This window comes from Triturus cristatus, chromosome 1_2, assembly GCF_964204655.1.
Source record: "Triturus cristatus chromosome 1_2, aTriCri1.1, whole genome shotgun sequence".
Lineage (NCBI taxonomy): Eukaryota > Metazoa > Chordata > Amphibia > Caudata > Salamandridae > Triturus > Triturus cristatus.
The window spans coordinates 929,593,032-929,614,061 of NC_140580.1; the positions used below are offsets into that span (position 1 = coordinate 929,593,032).

The 21,030-nt window shown below is 45.4% G+C and overlaps 1 long non-coding RNA gene across 1 annotated transcript in view; it reads right to left on the reverse strand.

Annotated features, from left to right (window-relative positions):
- LOC146868352 (uncharacterized) overlaps positions 1-21,030 on the reverse strand; it is a 73,038-nt gene that overhangs the window by 15,844 nt on the left and 36,164 nt on the right. The window lies entirely within an intron of this gene.

Genomic DNA, 21,030 nt, shown 5'->3' on the forward strand with positions numbered 1-21,030 from the left:
CAAGCCGCAATGGGAAAGAGCAGTTTTCCAACCGCCTGCACAGCGGTCCATTGTAGGTGGAACTGTTGACATACTGTCGGTCAGACTCCTGTCGGAGGCGATGCCGGTCGGACGCTTGTCCAACCGCCATCATAATGAGGCCCTACATATCGGTCATCAACAGAGATTTCTTTTCTCCACTTTTTCAGCTTTCTGTTTTTTTGAGCTTCCTGTATTACCTCCTCATTTAGCTTCCACTATAGCCAAAAAATCTCTATGGACAGGAGAGAGACCTTTTTTCTCTGCCTACAGCATCCAGAAATAGGTCTTAATGACAATGAGGTGTGTCCCAGTAGTTCACGGCGTACAGCTTTTTGCCTACCCCGGAAACTTTCGGTAGAGAGGTGTCTCTTCCCTGTGCTTTCAGTTTCTTGGCTTTGCAACCGCTTGTTCCCTTCCCAGGCACCTCTCCAGTTGCTCTATTCAAGTCCATTGCCCTGGCTTTGCTACCAGGGTCCTAAGTCACTCTTGTGCACATCAACTTCTCACCGATTGAGAAGCACTGCACCTAATGGCTGAGTCTGATACAAGGTTGTTCATATGTCCACTTCCAAAAATGTCTTGCGCTTCCACCAATGTTTTTTTAGATTGGAGTACTGCAAGTCTAAGCCTTTTCAAAACAAGTTTTAAAGCTGTTTAAATATTACTATGTTAATTGTTCACAACATTGTGCAAAAAAACATAAAAGTGCTGAAATATGTAGTATTATACATCTGAAATGAAGTGCCTTACATTGTTTCTTGTTGCACGTCCAATAAAACTGTAAAGAATTAACACACCTTAACTGCCTGGGTTTGATCAGCTAATATATCTATTATCCCGACCACAGGTTATTCAGTTTGAGTAAATTGGTTAGCTTAGTCAGCGAAAGCCTGAATTGAAAATTCTCACTTTTGACAGGTGTAAAGTTCAAGTATAGCATTTTTGGGGTTGTGCAAATACTTACCATCACTCGTAAATATTATCTCTAAGGTTTTCTCCTAATTACTGCATGTCTTGTCACCCCTTAAACCTGTATGCAATTTGTCGTACAGGACAGTTTCTAAGGCCCTAGCTTTACAATCAGTGCCCTTATATTGGCAGACCTGGGTCATGTTTCTACTCCTCTCTTCTTTTTGTTTTCGAGTGCGCTAGTGTACTTTGGATCTCAGCTCCGCGTTCTACTACATTCATCCACTGATGCATTATTTAAGTGGGGCTCTTTGCCTTCGGCCCCTTGGGTATTTGGCTATTTGCTAAAATCAGAGCTAGATCAATAAATCTGCAGCTAACATTCTGTGTTTTTGATCTACGTAGTAAACCGAATAGGCATATCTATGATGTAGGAAGGTCAGCCCTACCTGTTCTGGCATCAGACGATCTTGTGGTCATATCCCAATACTCTTTAAAATAATACAAGACCAAACTATAAGGTAGAAAGATGCATCTGGTGTACTGAATCTATGGTATATGTTATCAGAATCTGGGTAACCTCTGTCCACTGTTCTGGGTATGAGGTTAGTCATGTGGCAGTAGTTGAACTAAATCAGCTTAAACCTTGGGTTTCTAGAAATGTTGAGTGTATAGAACAAGATCGGTTTCTATTCACTGTCCTCCAATTTCCTTTCAATGTCTGCAGACTAACATTCCCTGTAATGTCATAGTTCATATTTACTGGGATCCTCCATTATCCTATATAAGTGTACCATTACCTTCTTGCTGTCCCCACGGTTAAACAATAAGTACAGTACTCTGTCAGATTTTATTTTGGTCCATCCATCCTCAAGACTTCCGGATCACTCCTGCTACTTTCCCACACATAAAAATGAGATTCTGGGTTAAATTGTTGTCATTTTTTACATCACTCGGTGATCTAAAAGAACCTGCTTACAGAACTCCACTATTGTATATACTCCTTTTTAATGTTAGGGTCCTAACTGATGCTCACCCACACCCTCCACAATTCCTGAAAGGTTCGCTAAATACATATCAGCGTACATGGTATTGTTATCTTCCATTTATTGATATAACTATGACAATCATTGAGGGCTGTTCTCCACAAGGTAAGAAGGTTTCCTCTGTGGCGTTCCAATAACAGACGTAGCCTTGTCAGACTGTTTCCAAGCCGCTTAAATGAAACCCTTAGGCTTTAGTTTCTGTGGAAGGCGTAGCTGAGAACTAGCTCACGACACACTGAAGTTGCTCTGTCAAATAAATACATTTTATAGCTTGGTACTCTTTTGATATATTACTGGAAGTCAGTCTGAGCCTGTGGAATGCTTCTTTGTGTCTATCATGACCCTATATTAAATCAACAAGTATACTGTCTAATTCTCAGAAAGTTTAGCAGGAAATCGCACTGGAATGTTGGCAAAATGGTACATTAATCGCAGAAGCATTATCATCTTTGCCTCACCGCCTTTCCCCTTGCTCACATTGGCAATATGTTACAGAATGACTCACATTCTCGTATGATTTAGAACACTGACCTACTATTACTAGAAATCAGTTCAAGTTCAGTATGATAGTTAACTGATTGGGATTCCCATATGAGTGGCCTATCAATAGACATATCAGAGTCCCAGGTCTGCCATATCTGAGTGAGAAAATACAAGTCTTTGACCAATTCACCTCATGCCAGATAACCTATCAAATTCTTCTAAATCGGAAATCATTGGGTCCAGTCTCCCTTGGCATCTTTTAGGAGCACAAGCATGTCAACTGTGTATAGGGATAGCACATGGGTGATCTCATTTGTCTATGCCCCTTTTTGGCACATCATATTCACTAGTGGCTCCACTCTCAAAGATCAATGGGGAGATTTCAAATTGTTGGAATATTGGTCGTCTATTGTGGACTCTAGCCATGAAATGATTATAAAATAGTGAGATTCATCCCAGTATCTCTGATCCAAACCCATCACTTTGATCAATATCTTATTGGCTAAGTTTAACATAGAAATTGAACGGAAGAAGACACCTCTAGTGCCTCTCATCCCAATTTGAGAAGAAACACTACCAGGACCTCTCTGGTGGAGGCAGGTAACACAGCTTTAAGCTTCATGGTTGAGCATATTTATTTTAGTTTTGGAATCATCAAGTCCCTGTATGTTCATTAAAGCTTGACAGCAAGTCCGTCAACTTTGTGGAATTTCTCTGCTTGCCTTTTTAATCTTTTGAGTTGTTATGGGGCACGTAACAATTCTTGGTGTTCTATCTTCAAATTCAGCATCCTAAAGATCCTTACATAGTGCACGGCTGTAACATCCCTCATAGAGGGTGTAAGAAAATTGATTTTTAGTTGCTTAGGATAGGAGTCCTTCCAAACTAATAAGTTCAAAATGGTGTAAAATTAAACACACAGTTTCAATCATGCACACCTGGGCTCAACCTTCTGTAGCCACACAGTAGGTCAGCCAACTAACCCTTGGAGTGCACTTCATAGTGCTGTGTACAAGGGGGAACAGGCCCCGCCCTTCAGGTCTCCACACAGATTTCAGACAATAGGTTGAATCCCCTTCTGTCTTCCACAGATTCCGATGTGCTCTGAGCTGGGTGTGATTTGCCACTTTTGAACAATTCACTAGCCAGTGGATGAAGTTGACACTGTGTAACCAAGAAGCACAAAGTTTCCAAGGGCAACTCCTCCCTCTTATGCATCACATCCTATGTACCCAACAGCAAACTATCCCACAGTTCATCATGTCATAATGCTTGCTGCCCCCGAGAAGACTGGTAGGCCCCCCAAACCTCCAGTGTTGAGCCTAGGAAAATGAGCAGTCTCTTCTCAACCACACCACAACAAACTGGTTCTGGGAGAAGCTCTAACTCCCACAGGGATGATGGGGGACCAGGATGGCTACATTGAGCCTGGCATCACAAGGCACAGCTTCCTTGTGTATCGCTTTATAATTAACTATATATGGCAGGTTTCACCCTGGTCCCTTTCAAGTCAATGAAGTTCTTTAAACCTGCCCAACTGCTCAGTCTGAGTGATGATGAGTCACATACCTCACACCTAGATCTTTCTGCCAAAAGGTCCAAGCCATTGAATCTGCTGTGGAAATGTTTTCACACCTTAAGTGCAAAGTGTACTGACAGGGAAGGCAGCTGTCAGTAGGTTTATACTAATTATTGTACTGAAGTTTCAGGCGAAAAAGTACAACTTTATAAAAATTTATGAATTTATCAAAAATCCAACTTCCCTATTGAGCACATGTGGAATAAATATTTAAAACAGTGGTTGAACGGACTCTTTAGCTTATTCCAAACCAAAGTAACAAAAATAACATTTAATTGTACTTCAGTTTTTTCAAATAATTTGCTACAGCAATGAATAGTGATCACAATTGTAAGGGGCTACTCAATGTAGGAACATGGCAACCTTAAATTTATTCATGTTCCTCTTTTAAATACTAAGACCTTCTGAGCTACAAAGGCCCATTTCGGTTTACTTACTGAATATATGAAAGTAGAATTCCATCCTGTTAAAATTAGTTATTTTACCAACTTTGTCTGCAAATTTAAAAGCTGCAGTTCTCAGGCTACACATGTAGGCCTGAAATCATGTTTTCCTTTGTCAGCCTAGTGTTGGCACGTAAATTGTAAAAGATTAAGTTCTGGTGCCCAAAGTTTTGCTCATAATCCCTCAGCTGGTGCTATTGAAGATTAAAGTGCTGAATACCAAGGCTGTGTAGCCCTAATTCCACCTCACACTTCTTTAAGCCATCACCAGAAACTCCTTGCCTCTTTATCTCACTCGAGGGTTCTTTTTCATGCCTGTTTTTTTCCTTTGTCACTGTTCTTTGATATTTTTCTTCTTCCTTCTTTCCATCTTTGAGTTTTTCTTGCTCTTTTGGATCAAAATCTGTTGAGAAAAAATAAAAACCAGGCCCCAAAAATGAATGCTGACAGGTACCACCTGCAACCACTGGGCTAAAATAAGCATTGATCGCACAATATGTGCTTTAGTCTAAAAGTGACATTTAACTTCCATGCCATTAGTGTTTTTCCTGCACCATATACTATGTGGCCTTACTTGAAAGTTAAAAATGCTAATTAGAGATTCGACAATTTTACCATGTTTGAAGAGTGAGAGTACATAAATTGGGGGCCGGTCAACAGTGCCCAAGCATGCAGAGTTAAAAACAAAACAGCAGCATCAGTCACAAAATCAAAAAGAGATTTTCTTACAGTATGGAGTCCCCTATATTGCTGGAATAATATCTGGTAATGGTCTGGTTTAGCTCCTCCTGGTAATACACTTTCATCTTTTCCTTCACATATGCTCATAGTTGGAAGACCCCTACTTTCTAGTTTCATCAGCTATGCTTATGTCTTCTGCCTCGGTATAATCCTACCAGGGGTCACTCTACTGCATCTGGTCGTCATACATGAATTCGTGATTTATCAGACCAGCGGTAGTGCACCACTCACTGTTTTCACTTCATATTCTGTCCTGATGAAGTGCCACCAGACCCGTTAGGGGCTAAGCAGGCATGAAACATGTCAACCTTAGCACCACACAAGCCCTATAGGATCATTACATCCAATTGGGGTTCACTACTTTTAATTAGGCTAGCGCTCCCTGAGAATTAAACACTTTTATTTAGGACTGCCCTAGACCTATTTTAATACACACACTCACTGCACTACCCAGCCTACACACCCGCACACACCCAACATCTTCATCTCAAAAGATCTCTGCAAAAGAGACCCTTCACGGGTGCCCGGACATTGCAGCGCCGGTCCGACGAGGAGCAGGCCCAATGATGAAGCAATACATCCTTCGGGGTGTTTGAGGGCAAACCTTAGAAAAGACCTTGCCTTCCCTTCCTTAGGAACTGCATGGTGGTCATGGGTTATAGAGCATATTATTCTGCAGAGCTGGTCCATTTTCTGAATCTTGCTTTGTAATTGCTTGAACAAATAACCTGACCAGCCATACCTGGAGCTCATGCAAAGAGAAGTAAAATGAGTATTTTGTCGCTCTTGGGTGTACTTTTCTCCAAGAATTAACCAGTCCCCAATTTGTTAATCCAAACTCCACAGTCCACATTTAGTACGTAAAGACTTAATACACCACTGTCCCATTTAGATGTCCTTCTACCAGTATGTATTTCCCTTCATGGTTTTCAAGCACCTTGCAGATAAATGAGGCCTCCAACTTTTCCTCCGTTTACTCCCTTCTTCACAAGTATGATGTGTTTTTTGAAGAAATTCCATCTGATCCCCTTCCTCTTTAATTCACTTTGTGACTGTTCTGATGCCTCAAATATTCCAAGTGAGGAGCATAAATGTATTAGAAAGTGCCATACCAGGTAAGCGATTTCTAATCTTATTAATTTACTCATGGCCTGCGTCCTGCACCATTGTGATCCTTCCTTAGTGAAGGTTGCAACAACTGCCTTCTCAGATCCAATCAGAGGTGAGCTTGTGTTTAGAACACAGACTGACCGAATCATAACAAATTCCAACTATTATCCCACTGCATAAGCCATCAACTAGCTTATGTCAAAAATCAAAACTATTTGAATCAAAATTCTCTCACACATCTCTCAGGCAAATAAGATTGGGGTATGCTGCAAACGGTCAGGGTTCCCCCCTGAGCCAAACCAAATTCTATAATACGGCGCCAGGCAACGAAAAACTTGTCAGCTCTTGGGGTCCACATTCTGACAAGGGGTGACTTGCACCTCACCTGGTCCTGCCTAATGTCCAAGATACACTGCAGAACATAAAATCAAGTCATCTGTTGATTGTGGGATGATCTTTAGATGGTTTAATCTCTTGATGAATAACTAGAATCTGATTAATCCTTTGTGGAGTCATGGTCAGTCACAGTGTGCTTTCTCCATTTTTGTCTGTCTCTGATGGTACTCACTGTTGATACTGCTGCCATTCACTCTTCTGTGCTTCTTGTTGCGTTGGTGTTTTGGCACTGCAATACCCCAGTTCCCCATTCCTTTTTTTCTGCTGCTGCTGCTATTGATGTTTCTACAAGTCTTCCAGTCCAGCTCCACATTGTTTCACTCACACTGGTGCTTCTTTAGGTTTCATGAAGAACAATGCCTTATCCTTTGTGATACCTTTCCACCTGATTAGAAAGTAGCATATAATGTATCCTTATTCCTCTCAACTTTCTTTCCACCATCAGGAAAGATGATCGTTGTTAGTGCACAGCTGCTTGGTACTTAGGGAAGATCGTGTCTTTACTATTTTGAACTATGAAAATGGCCAGCACTGCATGCTTTCTGCAGGATTAAATCACGTCCATGATAAATTAAGAGAAGTACCACCACTGGTTGGGTGGAGGTGACTGGAGGGGGACGCGCCGCCATTATCTCTGACATGACGGACATGCAGAACAGTCCCTCCTTAGAGGAACTTGAGGCAGTACAGCCTGGTCTGGGCCCCGCAATTCAAGTATCCAAGCTTTTCAATTAATTATGTCTCTAATTACAATACAATGTCCTTAAGGATATGTTTACATGGGCAAGGTGTCGATAAATTAACTTTGAAACCTAATGAACAGAAGTCCAATATAAAAAATAAGAAACAGCGTTTGAGCTTGGCAACTAATTTTTCAGAACTTAAATATATTATTGGACAACTACAAGTACAGGTTTATGATGTGATTCAACAACCAAAGCGTGAGGGGTGATGTTATGACGTCTGTTCCACCTAGAATGTTGTAGAATTGACTGGGAACAAAATTTCCAGGGGTACTCCCTGGAAAAACAAAGAAACCCTGGCACTCACAATATTGCAGATCATATTAATGAAAATATTCTGTCAGCCTAACTCAAAGAAACCAAAAGGAAAGATTCTCTTGACACAGGAAACACGGAAAGTGTATTTAACTAAACATTCATTAGTTCATTTCATAGATATCAAAGTACCAAACTTAGTACACAAAGTTGCAAGGATGCAGACACTTCAGTCTGGATAATACAGTCAGAAAATCTCTACAATGATGGAGATTGCAGTCCAGTCCTTGTTGCAAAGAACATGAAAAAACAGCCAACATGCGTTTCGTCACCAATGTGACTTTCTCAAGGCTTAAAGTTGTAACAATTTTTCAGAGAAGTTGGACGGCTCGACTGACGGGATAGAAATAAGTCTGTAATAACAGCATATAAAGTCTATTAATGGTATCTAGGCCATTTTCGGTCTTCATTGCCGTAGATAACACATTTAGTCGTATCTTGAGAGAATCCTTTTCGTGAACTATATGATTGATGCACGTCGTGACTTACAAGTTAAACAATATTCTTTGTAGAAAGTATAGACGGTGAATGGGCACTATGATAAGCCCTTTTTTTCTTCCCCGGTCTCTATTAAAGGCAGTCTCCTCCAATCTGTACAGTTTGATTTTATATGCTTTTTATGTATTTGACAAAGTATTGTTTGTATTGAAAAGATATTTAATTTCTCAAAAGAACATTCAAACCATAAGAGACATAAAAGAAAAGAGTAGTAACATGACATCAAAGATCGAAAAGAGGCAGGATTGACAATGTTTCTAGGTTAAAAATGAAATAGAAGGCAGAATGAATTGAGGGTGGTTGGATTGAATGCAGTGTGTTTGAAAAGTGACTAAATAGTGAGGATTAAGAAGTAAGGATCTGAGGAGCTTTACTGTAAGCAGTAAGGAACAACAACAAAAAACAACAACCAAAATATTAAAAATGAAGCAATTCATGTTCTTTTGGTTAATGGGTGTACAGAAATCAGTCATTAAAAAAAAGTATTTAATTTATTTGCAGACAAGCAAAAACACCCCTGAAATAAGAAACCTCAGACTCTAGGGCCAGATGTATCAACATTGCATTTTGCGATTCTAAAAAAGCGAATTTTGGCGATTCGATATTTTAGAATAGCAAAATGCAATGTACGTAGGTTTCGCAAAAAACAATAGCGATTCCCACATATTGCTTAATAGTGAATCGCAATATTAAGCAATGCATTCCGATTCATTCCTATAGGCTCATAGGAATGAATAGGATGGCATTCGTAAATTGCGATTACCAAATAGGTAATCGCAAATTCGAATGCAATTGCAAGGGTATCAGGGGGCCATAAGGCCCCCCTGATGCACCCCCAAAAAAGGTAAGTGTGCACATGTTGCGCACACACATGCCATGGGCATGTGTATGCGCCACATGGCACTTGGAAAAATTTAATTTTGTGCATTTTTCGAAGGATTTGCAAATTACCACCAACTTGAAGTTGGTGGTAATTTGCGTTTCCTTAAAGCAAAGTCGCATTCTGAGAATGCTTCTTGCATTGCATTTAGGGAATTGCAAATGGTGATTCCCTAACTGCATCCGCAAAATAGGTAATCGCAAAAATTGCAATTACCTATTTTGCGAATGCCTTGTGGGTTGATACATCCTAAAAGACTTTTTACCATTCGCAAAGGGGTTTGCGACTGGTAAAACCCTTGATACATCTGGACCTAAATGTGTAGAGTTAATAAAGGGACTGTCTGTCATTCAAACGATTGTAAGAATAATGTGGCACATATCACAACAAATTATCCGAATAAACTGAGGTTTGCAATAGGGCTTAATTCTCCAAGGGAGGGGTGTTTCCTGTTGGAGAAGAGCGGTACATATCATTGGTAAAAAGGAGGAATTCAAACACATTCATCACACTGAATTCCCACTATGTAAGACGAAAGTAGGATGGGCCATATACTAGAGGGTTATTTCTGTTGGGTGCTCAGAAAGTCATATATTTGCCTCTTTCAGATTAAACGCAGAATTGGAATAGGTAGTATAGTGAATTATGCCTTTCACTGAACATGAGCGGTGTTCACCTAGAGAGTTCTTAATATTTTTAAAAGCTTGTGTGTTGATTTTAAATTTCGCTTTGATTTGGTATTTTAACTGTTTGCACTGATAGGGAGCTGTGTTATAGCTCCGGAGGGCTGCAACGATAGTTCACGGGATCCAAACACTCAGGTCAGCATTCCAGACGCTGAAGCGCACGCCCAACTAGTAAAGGGGCGGATGATGCGACCGTGCAGCGGTGCCTTTCATTGAACACAAGCGGTGTTCACCTAGAGAGTTCATAATCTTTTATAAAAGCTTGTGTGTTGATTTTAAATTTCGCTTTGATTTTGCATTTTAACTGTTTGCACTGATAGGGAGCTGTGTTATAGTTCCGGGGAGCTGCAGCGATAGTTCACAGGATCCCAATACGCAGGTCAGCATTCCAGACACTGACGCTGCCGCCCGACTAGAAAAGGGGCGAATGACGCGACGGCGCAGAAGGCACGCCTAAGGCAAGCCCGTCTGCGCCCGTCCACGTCTGACTAGGTCCAAGGGCCAGAACCCCTGCCGGTTTTACAAAGGAAAAGTATTCTTATACCGCAGATCAGCTTCTCTATCTTAGAGGGGCAACTAGGAGTAAGTGTGTTCATTCAATTTTGCCTGATAACAATGCCAATCATTGCCCTCACTATTCTTTTAAAATATGTCCCGTAACTAAAGCTCCCACGGTTATACCCTCTCGAACTGTTTTTAAAATGTTTTTACTTAATTGTCGATCGATCCCTAAGCATTCTATAGAAATTAGGTTATTGCTGGAAGAAGAGGGCCCTGACGTTCTGTTCTTAACAGAGACATGGCTGAATAGTGAGGCCGACTCTGCTATTGTTCAAGCTCTCCCCTCTGGGTGTGATATTCAGAGGCTTGACCGAGATTTAAGCAGAGGAGGCGGTATAGCACTTATTTATAAAACCGAATTTAACTGCTGCATTTTAGCAAGCCCCATACCCGAATGCGAATTTTGCAATCGGTTTATCCCATGTTTGTGCTTTTTCTGGGCTTTTAATATATCTCGCCCAGGTGCCCTTGGCCAATTCTGTAAGGATCTACCTGATATAACAGCCAATCTAGCTTGCCCCCTTCCCCATTTTACCCTATCAGGGGATTTTAAAATTCATTTTGATGACATCTCACTGCCAGCCACATGTGAGTTGATTGATGGCTTGGGGGCTTTTCAACTTAATCAAAAAGTGAAAGGTCCCACTCACTCTAAAGGCCATTTACTCGACCCTATTTTTTCAAACATTGAAAATCTTTTGGTCGGGAACCCAAGTCCGGTGCACTGGTCAGACCATCTCCTGATTCCTTTTACCTGGGCCTCTCAGGCCGCCATCACGCCGGCTGTGAAAACCAGAAAACCGGTTTGCAAGTGGTCAAAACATCCAACAGAGTCTTGGGTGTCAACTCTCAATAACACCAGACCAATACCTGATTCAAATAACATCGCTGCAAACAATAAGGTTGATAAATGGCTTGAATCTTCATTGGACACTGTTCTCCCAAAAAAATGGATCAGCAATAAGATAGGAGCTAATCGAACAGCTTGGTACTCTCCCAAGCTTCGTGAGCTCAAGCAATCCTGTAAACGACTTGAGAGAAGATGGAGAAAAGATTTCTCGGCAATTAAAGTTAAATATAGGGAGGCTATAAAAGTGTATAAGGAAGAAATTAAGGGCCAGATGTAGGTGGCCAAATAGTGATCACTAACTCTGAAATTCGCAGAATTTCAGCGTTAGCGCTCGCTATTTGGCAACGAGCAACGTAGGTAAGTTGAAACCTACTAGCAAAATAAGGAATCGCGAAATTGCGATTCCTTATTTTGCTCTTGCATTTAAGGAATCGCAAATTGCGATTCCTTAAATGCAATGTAAGTAGCACAAAAGAAAGTGCACTTTAGCCTTAAGGAATCGCTAATTACCACCCACTTCAAGTGGGTGGTAATTAGCGATTTTGTTTAAAAAAGCACTTTTCTGCTTTTTAAGTGCCATGTGGCACACATTCATTCCCTTAGGGCATGTATGAGCGCCACATGTGCACACATGCACATTTCAGGGGCGCAACAGGGTGTCCTTTTGGAAACCTGGCACCCTTGAAATTGCTCCCGCAATTTGCGAGTGCCTCTTGGTGACTCGCAAATTGCGGGAGCAATTCCTATCCATTCCTATGGGCCTCTTGGCCCATAGGAATGAAAGGGAAGGTATTTCTTAATTGCGAATCGCAATTAAGGAATATTAAGGAATCGCAAAAAATATTGCGATTCCTACCTACATGGCATTCTGCAATTCCTTAATGGCGATTCTCTAAAAATCAACATCAGCTTCTAATTCTCCATGCAAAATATTTCGCATTACGAAATCTCTCCTCAAACCTCCCTCTCCGCCTATCGTATCTGACGATACATCATCTCACTACAACCAAATGGCAACATTCTTCTTTAACAAAATACAATATATTTATACTTCTTTTCCCCAGGCTACAGTTCAACAAAATGTATTACCTGCGGATAACGGGCCTCAAATTAGAGAATGTTCCTTGGCGGAAATACCTCCTCTGAACCCGACTTCTCTGCGAGGTATTTTCAACAAATTGAAATCTGGCTCCCCTATAGATCCGGTCCCCCCCATTATTTTAAACCAAGTCATTGATACTGTGTCTCCAGTTATTCTGGTCTTGATCAATGCTACATTCCTGACAGGACTCATGCCCTCTCGTGGAAACGAGCAATGGTCAAAGCTCTTCTAAAAAAAACAAAACATTTGGACCCAGAGGTGTTGGGGAACTACCATCCCATCTCATTACTGCCAGGAATCAGCAAAGGTGCTGAAATGCATGTTAATTCTGCTCTCTCCGCATTTTTGGAGAGTAATAACTGTCTCCATCCCTCACAAACTGGATTTAGACCTCAACAAGGTACGGAGACTGTCCTTCTGGCAGTAGTAGAAAAAGCCAGAACATTTTTAGATGAATGAGGCTGTGCTGCTATTGTTTTTTTAGATCTTAGCGCAGCGTTCGACACGGTCAACCATCAGCTGCTGATTCAGAGACTCAGGGTGGTAGGAGTGGTTGAGACAGCTCTGAAGTGGCTGCAATCCTTTCTGGAGGACAGGTTTGTTTCAGGTGTTTGAAGATGAAATTACCTCCGAATGTATGCCCCTAGATGTGGGGTTCCGCAGGGATCGTCCCTGAGCTCCACTCTATTCAATATTTACATGAGCCCCCTGGCAGTGGTAGTGCAACCTTTCGGTATCCTGATTGTTACCTATGCCGATGACACTCAGCTGGTTGTCTCTCTCAATCAGCTTGACCACACTGTGCCTGGTTTAGCCCTGTGTCTAGAAAAGGTATCAGTCTGGATGGAAGACTCATCCCTGAAACTCAACGGGGCCAAGAAGGAGCTGTCGCTCCTTGGTAAATCTCCCACTCTGAACGTAGATTTGCCCTGGCCCAGCTGTTTTGGTCCAGCCCCCCTTACCCCCGTAAAGAACAGATTCGGAGCCTGGGCGTCTGGCTTGACTGTAATCTACTTTTTTAGGGAGCAAGCACGGAAGGCTGCCGCCAGCTGTTATGGGATTCTTAGGATGATACGGAAGATCCTACCTCTGCTACCTTCTCCCTCCATTCAGGAGAGAGTCCAGTTTAAGGCTCTGTGCATTGCACACGAGGTACTGTCAGCCAAGGGACCGCCTATTATTTGTTCCTTCATCTCGCCCTACCGTCCTAATAGGGCTTTGCGGTCGGATAGTAAATATCTGGCGGCAGTCCCTAAAATCAAAAGATCACAAAGTGGAGGGCGTCTCTTTTCTTATAATGTGGCCAGGTTGTGGAACCGCCTCCTCCCCCATATACGTCTTGAGACCAACTATCTGACCTTTCGAAAACTCATAAAAACCTTTTTGGTCCTCTAAACACTACGCGGATTTCACGATTGGACTGCTTCCAGGGCGGGGATGCTTCCGGGTAACCACACACTCTAGAAATGCTGATTCATTCATTCATGCTGCCAAGCATGCATATGTTGAAGTGAAAAACAAGGAAGTGGGAAATCAGCAATTCATGAATCATCCAGTGTACAGACCAAAATTCAGCTCTATTCTGGGATAGTTACATTCCAGACTGCCATCACCATGGCCCGAGGATAGGACGGAGAGAACAGAGTGGACCTTCAACTTTAACCAGGAGTATAGTTTTTCTGGGGGCTTCTCGATGGACTCTCTCAGCTGTGGAGAGGGGCTGTGCACTCTGCTAAGCTAGAGTGTTTGCTCTACATACATTATCACTGTATCCTTTGTATCACATGATGATATACACAATTGGGTTTGTGGGCGTATGGCCTCGGCGCTCTCTCTCTCTCTCTCTCTCTCTCTCTCTCTCTCTCATCTGAAGAGAGATGGTTTGCAGAAATGAGAATGAACCTGCAAACACATGCTCAAGGACAGAATGGGGTTTGACAGAGATAAAGAGAGATACAGAGATACACTGGATAGGGCACCACATGCTTGGTCTTAATATGGGTATCACAAAACCGGCAGGCACTTCTCTCAAGGTTCAGACTGAGTCCAAACCTCTCACTTTATGTGGGAATTTGGAAATAACATGTGACTAATGTTAAAGACCAAGCTCATCTAACATATCAATAAAATAAAGATACCAGAGTGTCTCCATTATCTGCTTAACCGATGCTCCAGTGAACAGTGCAATTGACAGCCCACAGAGTTCCAGGAACCATCCCCAGACTCTGGACCACGAGAAGCCACAAGTGTGCAGAAAGTCAACAATATGTAGACAGCAATAATGAGAGGCAACAAAGTAATCGATGCAAATAAAGTCATGATTAGTGGAATGAAACCAGGAAGAGAGGAAGCTATTGGGAAAATGGCAACTTTAAATGAGCAAGCAGCTATGGAGAACCCTGCTACAAATCATCTGTGAAGCAACTTCTCCTGTTGCTTCTAATTGCAACTAGAAACATCAGCCTGGTGGTTCTTCATTTTCCATTGGTCTTACACAAGTTTCTGGTCTGGATAACCCTCCTAATGCTCTGCCTCCCCAGTCTCCAAAAGCTCATCCCCTCCCATCTCCATTCACCAGATATTTGTTACTGTCATATCTAGGTCTTCTGTTGACTTAAACGCTATGGGGCAAATTCCTTAACCACTGACTTCTCTATTCCTTTCTATCTGTCTTACATGTTCCTGACGAACAAGTTACTTACCTTCGGTAACTATATATCTGTAAGAAACATAGTTTACTTATAGATTCCTTACTTTAGAATTACCCCCAGGTGTCAGATTGTATCCAGAAAGTTTTTTCGTCAGCAGTACATCTTCGCGTCGGAAGATGGCGTTGGTCGGCTCCCCGTTCGTCGTTGGCGTTGTGGTCGCTGGGATGATGTCGCAGTAGCTACTTCGATGCCGCCCTCATGCGCTGACGTCAGTGCTATACACAACTTTCCGTGCCAGAAACGCAAAGCCATGCAAGACACTGACCACTGGTGCACAAAACTAAGGTCCTGAATGGATGTTCTTAACCCTAGAAATCAGTTTCGCAGAACGGGGAGGATGGGTGGGGCGGTAAGGAATCTATAACTAACCTATGTTTCTTACAGATATATCGTTACTGAAGGTAAGTAACTTGTTCATCTAAAAGAAACAGTTAGTTATAGATTCCTTACCTTAGAATAGATACCCCAACCCTGGAGGTGGGTCTGCGAATCAAGTTCACACCAGAAAGTCCTGGAGAACAGAACGGCCAAAGATGCTGTCTCTCCAGACTTGGCTGTCGAGGCAGTAGTGTCTTGTAAACGTGTCCAGCGATGCCCACGTAGCAGCCTGACAGATGCCATTCAGAGGGATTCCTCGTCCCAAAGCAGTGGTGGTACCCTTGCCCTGGTGGAGTGGGTACGCGGCACCACTGGAGGCTCCTTTTTTGCTAGAGAATAGCAGGCTTTGATACACAAAACGACCCCTCTGGAGATAGTTCGCTTGTGTACGGCCCAACTTTTCTTGGCGCCCACGTCGCCAACAAAGAGCTGGTCATTCACCCGGAACTGTTTGGTGCGATCCAGATAAAAGGAATGTGCCCGTTTTGGGTCCAGACGGTGGAGCCTCTCTTCCTCTTTTGAAGGATGTGGAGGCAGAAAGAAGATAGGCAAAGAGATTGTTTGTCCAATGTGAAAGCAGGTGACAACCTTGGGAAGGAAGGATGGACGGATCCTGAGGACAACTTTGTCCGGATGGACAGACAGAAAAGGAGGCTTGGATGAAAGAGACTGGAGCTCACTCACTCTCCTGGCAGATGTGATGGCCACCAGGAATGCAGTCTTAAGAGGTAAAAGTCTTAAGGGACAGTTGTGAAGCGGCTCAGAGGCAGCACAAATTAAATATGTTAAGATCAGATTCAAGTCCCACTGAGGCATAACGGAGGGAATAGGAGGAAAGAGATGAGTTATGCCTTTTAAAGAACGATTTACAACCGGGGACTTGAAAAGAGAAGGCTGAAATGGCCGAAAGATAGCCCTATGAGTGCCCAGAGCACAGCCCTGCTGGGCCAAGGAAAGTAGGAACAAGAGAACCTCAGAAAGAGGGGCGGAAAGGGGATCCACAGCCTTTGCTGTGCACCATGCCACAAATTTGTTCCACAGGCAGGTGTATACCTTCTTAGTGGAGGGACGCCTGGCTGCCAAGATTACATCACAAACTTCAGGAGGCAAGTCAAATTACGTCAACTGCCGCCGCTCAATCTCCACGCAAGGAGGTGGACACTGGACAGGTTCGGGTGGAGGACCGTCCCCTGCAGCTGCGACAGAAGGTCCTCCCGAAGAGGCAGTCGGGTTGGAGGATCGATGGCCATGTTGAGCAGCTTGGGATACCAGACTCTTTGTGCCCAATCCAGAGCCACAAGAATGACTTGGGCCCTGTCGCGCCTGATCTTCTTCAGCACTCTGGGCAGAAGTGGTATAGGCGAAAAGGCGTACAACAGATTGCAACTCCACTCGCAACGAAAAGCGTCGCCTAGCGAGTGCCGCCTTGGAAATTCCAACGCGCAAAATTGCTGAAATTGCGCGTTCTCTTCGGTGGCAAATAGAACCCGATTGTCGAAAGAGACCTTGTACCACCTCCGAGTGAAGACGTCATTTGTGATCCATCATGCACCTGCGGCTAAGTTTGTCCGCCCTGGCGTTCAGGGAGCCTGCCAGGTGTTGAACCATCAGGGATATGCCCTGATGTTCCAGCCATGTCCAGAGATGGAGGGCCTCCTGACAAAGGGTCCACGACCCCAACCCACCTTGTATGTTGCAGTACCACATTGCAGTGGTGTTCTCCGTGAACACCTGCATTACTCTTCCCCGGACAGAGGGACGGAATGCCTTGAGTGCAAGACGGATCGCCCGGAGCTCCAGAATGTTGATGTGGAGTCCGGAGGCCTCTGCTCTCCGCCTCTCCCATGTGGCCGCCCCATCCCAGAAGGGATGAGTCCGTCACCACTGTGTGCTCTGGTTGGGGAAGGGAGAGAGATCTGCCGTTGACCCAATCCCGGTTCGTGAGCCACCACTGCAATAGTCGTCCAGTACAATCTGAGATCTGCACGCAATCGGACAGATTCCCCTGATGCTGCGCCCACTGGAACTTCAAGTCCCCCTGCAGAGCCCGCATATGCCACCTGGCATGATCGACCAGCAGGATGCAGGAGGTCATGAGGCCCAGCAGCCTCAGGGTCATCTGACCAAAACCCGGGATAGAGGCTGAAAGATCAGAATCATAGCCCGAATATCCCGGACTCGCTGTTTGGGAGGATAAAACCGAACCTGCGTCGTGTCCAAAACCGCTCCGATGAAGAGGAGCTTCGGAGAGGGAATCAGGTGTGACTTCGGCACATTGATGGAGAACCCCAGCGAATGCAGGAGGTCGGCCGTAGTCTGGAGGTGGGAGACGAAAGTCTTGGGCGAGCCCTCCTTCAACAGCCAGTCGTCAAGATAGGGGAAGACTGAAACCCCCGATCTGCGCAGGTGAGCTGCGACCACAGCCATCACTTTCGTGAACACCCGAGGGGCGTTGGTAAGGCCAAAGGGGAGCACAGTAAACTGAAAGTGCATGTGGCCTACCGTGAACCGCAGGTAATGCCGGAGGGCCGACAAGACGGGAATGTGAAAATAAGCGTCCTGCAAGTCCAACGCTACCAACCAGTCTCCAGGGTTGAGGGCAGACAAGACCTGAGCGAGCGTCAACATCTTGAACTTCTTCCAGAGGAAGCAGTTGATGTTCTGGCGATCCAAGATAGACGGCAGGCCCTTGTCCTTCTTGGGAACCAGAAACCGTGGTACCGAGGTGGCATGGCTGGAGGGGTTGTCTTGAAGGGGAGGGAGTAGCCCCTTCGGACTATCTGCAAAACCCACCTGTTCGATGTGATGGTACGCCAGTGAGGGAGGTGATGGCGGATCCTGCCGCCCACTGGCGTTTGATGTGCCTGAAATGTCGGACTAGGAAGGTTTAGAGGCTGCTGCAGAGGGGGGTTGGTGGACTGGCCTGCCCGCTGGCCCTCTGAACCACGGCAGTGGTTCCTACGACCCTGGCCGGGCAAAGGTTGGGGAACTTGCACCGGCCTGTGGCTCTGGGCGGGACGTAGTGGGGCACCCTTTCCGTAGCCACGAAAGGAGTGAAAAGCAGACTGCGCAGGGCGGTTGGAGAGGCCCAAGGACTTGGCCGTAGCCCATGAGTCCTTGAAACGCTCTAGAGTGCTGTCTGCTTTGTCGCCAAAAAGACGACGGCCATAAAAGGGCATGTCCATGAGGGTATTCTGGACATCCCCAGAAAAGCCAGTCAATCTCACCCAGGTGTAGCGTCGAAGGGCTACCGACGTGGAAATCGTCCTGCCTAGAGAGTCGACGGTATCCAGCCCACAACGGATGGTACACTTTGCCGCATCCCTCCCAGCAGCAACAGCCTGGGAGAGCACTGTCTGGGCCTCCTCTGGATACTGAGGCAGTACTTGCCCAACCGTATCCCACACGGAGTGGGAATAACGGCCCAATAGACATGCGGTGTTTACCGACCGCCGTCCCAAGCTGGCTGAATAGAAAATATTCTTCCAAAGATGATCCTGCTTCTTGGATTCCCTATCTGGTGGAGCGGTAGAAAATGTGCTCTTGGAGGTACAGGCTTGGACCACCAAGCTCTCAGGGGTGGGATGTTGGGAGAGGAAAGAGGTGTCGCCGGGCGGTGGCGTCCGGCAATCATCCTATCCACAGGAGCCCCCGTGTTGGGCCTGGACTAGGTGCCCAAAAGGACGTCAGTGAGGGCTTCATTGAATGGCAGCAGGGGCTCCGAAGAGCTAGCTTGCCGATGAAGCACCTCTGTCAGGAGGTTAATCCTGACCGCCACTGTAGGGAGCTCGAGGTTGAGAGCCTTGGCCGCCCTATGCAACACCACTGCGTATGACGCTCCCTCCTCCGTAGCCACGGTAGGGAGGAGACAACATGCCAAGGTCAGGGGAGGTATCAAGACCACTGTTATCCCCCAGGTCCTTTCTCCAGGATGGATCATACTCCAACTGGTCGGTCAGAGGGTCATCTGACCCCTCCCAGTCCTCCTCCTCATCCTCTGGGTGCCAATCTGGCCTAAAAGGGACCCAGGAAAGATCAGGAGCACAAAAGCCCGGCTCAGCACCAGATCTGGTGTCGGGTAATGCCGGTCCGGCACTGTGTCCACATCAGGGTGGAGGCCAGGGTCAACGCCGGCCGGGAAGCCGACCTGCGTCAAATGTGTGCTCGTTGCCGGAGGAAGCGGCGCCGGTGTAATATGGTCAACCGGCGCAAATCCGGATACAGGCCTGAAACCAGGAGGGGCATGCGGTCCTGGGGCCGGAGCCGTAGGCGAAGGCCTAGGCCCCCCAACCGAGTCTGCGGGGCCCGAAGGCACGCTGGCGGGCTCAGGCTGCCCAAGGATGGCATGCATCGCCTCGTAGAACGTACGCAGCTGGGCAGGAGTCGCTACGGGTCCCAGGAAGGGAGGGAAACCCGGAGTCGGCTCTGCAGGTTCCGCACAAGGAACCGCGGGAACCGCGCCCACATCCCTCGTCGCATCAGCCGACCAACGGGGAGAAGTCGAAGAGCGATGATGCTTCTTTTACTTCTTCTTGTGCTTCAACTTACCTGACCCCGAGTGCGAAGACTTAGATGACGAATGATGATGGTTCCGTGACTGGTCCCTCGACCTCCTTCATGACCGGGAACTCGAACGGTGCGGAGCAGACTGCTGGCACTCAAGAAGCTTTTGGGATCGCTCCCGCAAAGCCTTCGGAGCCATGGACCAGCAGTCGTAGCACGACTTGGGGTCATGGTCGCGCTCTAGGCAAAAGAGGCACATGCGGTGCGGATCAGTAACCAACATCAGTCGAGTACAGGAACCGCAAGTCTTGAAGCCGGGTATTCCTACGTGTACCAGGAGTCGAAGGACTCAAAAGACGTCGACAAAAGTCGCTCAAAAAGTGACTGGAGGTACCGCTCTCTCCGGATCTGCGCAGGCTGGCGCGGAAAAAGAAAGAACTGATGTCAGCGCGCGAGGGCGGCGTCTAAGTAGCTACTGCGACGTCCTCCCGACGACCACGACGCCAACGACAAACGTGGAGCCGACCGACGCCACCTTCCGACATGCAGAGGTACTGCTGACGAAAAAACTTTCCGGATCCAGTCTGATGCCTGAGGGTAATTCTAAGGTAAGGAATCCATAACTAACTGTTTCTTTCAGATAAGAAATGATTCGACCTCATAGAGTAGTCTCGTCTCAATATATGTGGTAATGAGTGCAAAATGGATGGGCAGATCCACAAAATTTCGAAAACAACACTGTCACATGCACATCAACAGCATTCTCACGCAGGATGCACACAAGAAGGAGATGTGATGTTACACTGCGATGATCTACATCGCGGTACGTTACATCACAGTTATTACAATGCAAGTTGTTAAAACGACTTGCGCTGGAGGGTGCTGGACTTAGGAATAGTATGATTTACTATTCCAACTCCAGCCTACGTAACAGTAGGGAAGGTGTTGGAATTGTAAATCATACTATTCCTTCGTGTATAGCGCCAACCAGTGCAAGTCATTGTAACGACTTTCGTTGTAATCACCGCGATGTGAATGTATCACGGTGTAACGACCGCGTTGTAAAGGTTGTTCG